This window comes from Silene latifolia, chromosome 7 (assembly GCF_048544455.1).
Source record: "Silene latifolia isolate original U9 population chromosome 7, ASM4854445v1, whole genome shotgun sequence".
NCBI classification, from domain to species: domain Eukaryota; kingdom Viridiplantae; phylum Streptophyta; class Magnoliopsida; order Caryophyllales; family Caryophyllaceae; genus Silene; species Silene latifolia.
This window is the reverse complement of record NC_133532.1, coordinates 52619160-52625117: the sequence shown is the minus strand read 5'-3', so window position 1 is coordinate 52625117 and position 5958 is coordinate 52619160. Positions and strand designations below refer to the sequence as shown.

The window sequence follows — 5958 nt, the reverse complement described above, 5'->3', positions numbered from 1 at the left end:
AAATACTTCACGTCAAATGCAATGCAGGATACTCGGGGACGGATTTAGTTCGATTTCCGCTGGATTCTTCACGTTTCTGCAATAATGTACAAAAATACGGAAGTAGACGGCAATAGGGAGAAATGTAGCATAAACTACATGAATGAGCTCTGAAATGCGTGGAAAATAGGATGTAAAACATCATATAAAAGACACGCATCAAACTTCCCCAAACCAAACCCTTGCTTGACCCCAAGCAAGAACTAGACTCGATCTAATGACCTAATGGAACGAGTTCAATCTCAGAGCGAAATGCAACATGTAAAGCCTAAACCAGTTTAATGCACAACCAACAATCAATTAGCAAATGAATCATGCAAACGAGTTATGGAGTCGTTAGAAACTGCTGAACCGTCAACTATAGAGACTTATCAAGTTGGACTCTCACGGGCCGCTCATATCACTCATAAGCATAGGTGAATATATAAGAGGATAGAAAGAATTCATTTTGTAGAGACTCTCACCTAACTACGACTTATAAGAACATGCCTGCAATATAATATGAAAATAATCTCTACAACCGTACATACGCATTCCAACCAACAAATGACCATGACACATGCCGAGGTATATATGGGATATGTGAGGTATGGGTAAGAAGAGGCAAAACATTTATGGAAAAGTGGAGGTACAGGTGATCAAGCTAGTACCAAAACGGAACCATATGGCAACATCCACTTCTTGCTCAAAACAAATGAAACGGTGGTATAGCAAGCACAAATCTCACAATCTCCAGGTATAAAAGTAATCAACTAACTCCCCATAAAATATGAATAATACATGGGAACAAAAATCGCCAAAAGATAAAGGCTTGAATTATGCGAATTGTTTCTTTTTTTTTTTTCTTATGAACTCTAGTCGATCGACCAAGTAGAGCAGTCGATCGACTGCTTTGAACAGTACAGAACCTCTTTTTCTCTTTTTGAATCATTTTTTTCTTCTCTTCTTTTCTTTTTATTTGTTTTCTTTCCTTCCTTTCTTTTCATTCTCCCGACTAAATCTCAATAAGAGCATTGACCACCAAAAACGAAGTAGCAACCCCAACAAGTAAGACTACTAGCTTGACAAGGGACAGGCTAAATGTAGGATGTAGTAAAGGGACAAAAAGGCTATTTTTGGCAGTGTGGAGCTTATGGGCACAATAAGAAAAAGGAAACCTCTACCACATGTGTCAACAAACCACAAACCGAATGCATACAGGTATTAAGCAGATTAAGTTCATATTTATGCAAATTAATGTAACATGTCTCATAAGGAGTAACTACTCACATTCCTAAATAAACCGGTCATAAATGTCACCAGTTATAGGCTCTAAATCTCAGAAATATGATGTAGGTTGCCAAAATTCAAAGTCAAGTCTAAAGTTCAGCAAATAAATTTAACGAAAACTCGTAGATATGCATATATGATTCTACTAATAACATGTTAATTAGCAAGGCTTAGGCGAAAACAGATGCAATTGCAATGTCATCATGGAAATACTACCGTTCCGACTCGACCTACATGCTAAAATAAACGTGCATTTTTGTTTGAATTTTTGAAATTTTTTAAATTTTTTTTTGGATTTTTGTATATATGAAAAAATGAAATAGACAATGCAAGGCAAAAAAATGTAAACGTGAATGCAAGCAAATGATATGCGACGCAAAACCCTTCCCCAAACCAAATCGCACAATGTCCCCATTATGCAAAGGCATGTAATGAAGAAAGAGAAACGGGAATATGCGTAAAATGAAATAGATAAAAATGACATGAAGTGGAAATCGGGAACTCACAAGACTTTAAGCGCAGCAAAGGAAACCTCCCCAAACCAGCGTGAGCTATGAGGTTTCAGTAGCCAGCAGTGCTACCAAAAAGTACCTGAAAGACAAACTAAGTACCACGCATAAAACCGAGAAAGCAATAAAGAAGCGATATTATGTGCATAATTGAGGAAAATAGAAGAAATAATTAATGACGGAAGATAAAGTGGGGTAGAAAATTCCCTTAATTCCGCAAATCGACCAAACATAGCATGAGAGAGGTCGTGAACAGGTACAGCAGTGCATGGTGATCGATCGACTACATCACGCAGTCGATCGACCAAGTGAACAGGAACATAAGCTCCTGGAAACCGCAGATCAGTCGATCGACTACACAGACCAGTCGATCGACTGGCAATACTGCTGTAACTTCTTATTTCTTCGTATTTGCTCAATTTCTCAAAATAATGAGGTCTAAAAACCTGCAAGTGCACAATAATACGCGCCCAAAATTGCGCAAGACCCAAAGTAAAGTCTAAAGCATATAAAATCCTAAGCAAGCAAAATAAAATGCGAAGTTTTGCGCACACAAAAGCAATAAAAATTGTTTAAAAGCAATAAAATGTTTGATAAGCAATGTGACCAATCTAGTAGTTGATCAAAAACGGCCACGGTATGGCCCACTTCGTCGGCTTCTGGCTACTAGAGGTAGCCTCAACTGTGCTTATCTTGTCAGCTGCACCCTTCTCAGCTTCCATGTCCGTATGGCTCAATGGATCAACACTCTCATCATCTCCCCAATCAAGGACCTCCTCCAGCTCGTCAGAATCCAAGTCAGACTTCGTTACTTTGACCGGCTCGTCATCAACTTCCTCATCGGTGGCATAGCTAAGGCAGCCAAGACCTCCTCTTTGAATGAACGGCTTCTTCACAGCTGAAGTAACTTGTAGCTCGTCCTTCCCCAAACCAGCTCCTGCAATATCAGAAATAGACAAATTTTCCTCCAATTTGCTCCCAATCTGGGGCGGAGGGGTTACAACAGGAATAGGAGTAGAGACAGGCATATCAGGAAGCACAAAGTACGATTTCTTGTCAGAAACCGTATTACAAGTCACATGCCACATGGGGTCCTTTTTCTTAGTAGGTTGGGCAAAGACAATAGAATGCTTTCCCACTTTGAAAGTCAGGGTTCCTAGACCGACATCTATTACTGCACCAGCAGTGTGCAGAAATGGTCTACCTAGAATGATAGGTATGTGGGCATCCTCAGGCATGTCTAGTACAGAGAAATCAACGGGAAAGAAAAACTTCCCTATTTGGACAGGAATGTCCTCTAAGACTCCTATTGGCTGGACCGCAGATCGGTCAGCCATCTGTACTATCATGTCTGTCACTGCGAACCTAGTCAATTTGAGCTTCCTAGCTAGACTCAAAGGCATGACGCTTATGCTAGCTCCTAAGTCACATAACGCCTTCTCAATAGAAAAGGTACCTATGCTACAAGGAACAGAAAAACTACCCGGGTCCTCTAGTTTATGGGGTGCAGTGTGAGACAAATAAGGGCATGACTCTTTGGTTAATGCGACAGTATGCACATTTTCAAGTGACTTTTTCTTAGACAAGAGTTGTTTCATGAATTTAGTATAGGCAGGCACTTGATTAACTAACTCAAGGAAAGGTACTTGTACATTCAAGCTACGAATAACTTTTTCAAATTTATTGAAAGATACCTGTTCCTTCGTCGGCACTAATCTTTCCGGATATGGGGCTGTAAGAAGTAGCTTAGCCCTCTCCTCTAAATCGCGCATGCCGGCATCCGTGGACTTAGGCTGAAAGTCCACTACTGTCTCCTTGTTGAAGCTTGACCCCTCTTCAGACCGTCTCAAATGTGAGCCATTAACCGTCATTGGGTCGAACTTCGGAACCGGGATTGACCCATCAGCACTCGGGTCTTTCTCCAATATTTTCAGGACTGTCGTACCCCGAAACAAATGATTCCTCAAGTTGTCGGGCATCGGAGGACGAAAAATCTCACTATCAGCAGCGATCTCAGTCGATCGACCAGTGATTTCAGTCGATCGACTGAGTTGAACAGGACCAGAAGCTTCTGTAACCCGCACATCAGTCGATCGACCGGGTATGTCAGTCGATCGACTGATATACCTGGTAGACGCCTTTTTCTTTCCTTTGCTCGTTCCAGCTTTGTTTTGACTTGATTTTACCTCATCTTTTGCAGTGGCATCCTCGACCATAGCAGGCCCCTCCAGGGTGGACCCACTCCTTAAAGTTATGGCATTTAGGGTCTCTTTCTGGTCAGTTTGAGTCGGTAAGTGTCCCGGAGCTCGAGTGGTATTCTTGCTAGCCAATTAAGCAATTTGGCTCTCTAGCATCTTCATCCCGGCTTCTCTAGCTTGGGACTCTTTCAGCAACAAGTTCTTCAACTCGGTAAATTCAGAATTTTGGGTTTGTTGCTGCTGCGGCACATAGGGAGGTTTCTGATATGGTTGTTTGTGAGGGGGCACATAGGCTTGCTGCTGCTGCTGCTGTGGATGGTGAGTCGGATTCAGGACATTATGGCTCCTCCAACTCAAGTTTGGATGGACATTTGGCTCAAAGTAGGTGTTTATCTGCCTATAATGTTGAAAGGCAGCACAAGACTCAAAGGGAGCACTGCAGTTTTCTGAAACATGCCCTTCTCCTCCACATCTTCTACAGACGAAAGGACCGTCTGAAACGGCATTCACCTGATATATCCCTCCTTTTGAAGCTCCTCCCAACTCATATTTGTCAAACCTTGCAGTGAGAGCTTCTAGTGCAGCTACAGAAGAGGATTCAGCAGCTCTTCTTTGATTGCCTCTTGAATTCCCATATTCAGCCTTATGAGTGGCCAAATCATCAATGATCTTCTACCCCTTGGTCTCTCCCATGTTCTCAGCAAATCGGCCATTGGCTGCAACATCCAAAATAGCTCTCTGATCGTCATACAACCCGTTATAGAACTGATTGCAGAGACTCCATTTTTCGAACCCATGGTGCGGTATGGTTCGCACTAGCTTCTTGAAACGGACCCATGCTTCATGAAAGTTCTCATCAGGTCCTTGTTTAAAGCTCGTGATCTGAGCTCTAATGGCATTCGTCTTCGATGTAGAAAAGTATTTCTTGTAGAATGCCAAGGCCAATGAATTCCAGTCGGTGATCCCATGAGCGGCTCGGTCCAAATCTCTATACCACTCCCTTGCAGCATCACGAAGGGAGAAAATGAACATGGTCTCCTTGATCTGGTCTTGGGTCACACAGGCCGGCGGGGGTATAGAGCAGCAATAATCGATAAAAATCTCCATGTGCTTGGCTGCATCTTCATTTGCAGCTCCCCCGAACTGGTTTCTCTCAACCAGGTTAATATAGGAAGGTTTCGGCTCGAATTTTCTCGCCTCCCCAGGTAGTTCGAATCCTTTGTAGAGATTCGCAGCTGTCGGCTCTGAGTGACTGGCAATGGTTGCTTCTTCAGCCATGACTGAAATTTCTGGAGAAGTGACTGTCTCAGCTGAAGATATAGAAGCAGGAGATGTAGGTGGATCTTCCTCGAACAGCTCGTTCTCGTAAAAGCTTGACAAAGTACTCAGCTCTTCCTCTGTCGGTAATACCCTTTGTGATCGTCTCAACTCGCGCAAGGATTTCTCGATCTTAGGATTTAATGGTACTAGTTCACCACCCTGTGACCTGCGCATAAGAAGAAACTACAAAAAGAATATAAGAAAAGTTTAAGGAACGGATGTCCCTTAAACTAAGAAAGACTAAAAATAAAACAACTAAAAATTAGAACTATTGCCTCCCCGGAAACGGCGCCAAAATTTGATACCCGTCGTGAGGTGTCAAAATAAATTTATAATCTCCAACTACAACTATAGCCAGCGGCAGTCGGGTCGAACCACAGAGAGGCAGACGTAATTCTTAGCTGTCTTAATTTCGGTCTAAGGTAACAATAAAGTGGGGGTTTTGAGTTGAGTTGATCTATAGCTAAAGGCAAATAAAAGACAATAAACTAAATAAACTGATGAAAACAGATATTAAAGGGGTGCAAGGATGGTCGGTTCATTATAGTTTCGGCGGCAGCATACTAAACAGCACAAAATCAAACACATGAGGCAGGAAATAAAGAGGTCCTCTCGGTCCACTC

At 42.3% G+C, this 5958-nt stretch overlaps 1 non-coding gene across 1 annotated transcript; it reads left to right on the top strand.

Moving 5' to 3' along the window:
* Nucleotides 1-4805: 4805 nt before the first annotated feature.
* Nucleotides 4806-4912, top strand: LOC141593316 (small nucleolar RNA R71). Its single transcript, XR_012521409.1, has one exon. It is a non-coding gene; the product is annotated as a small nucleolar RNA R71 (small nucleolar RNA).
* The last annotated feature ends 1046 nt before the right edge of the window (nt 4913-5958 follow it).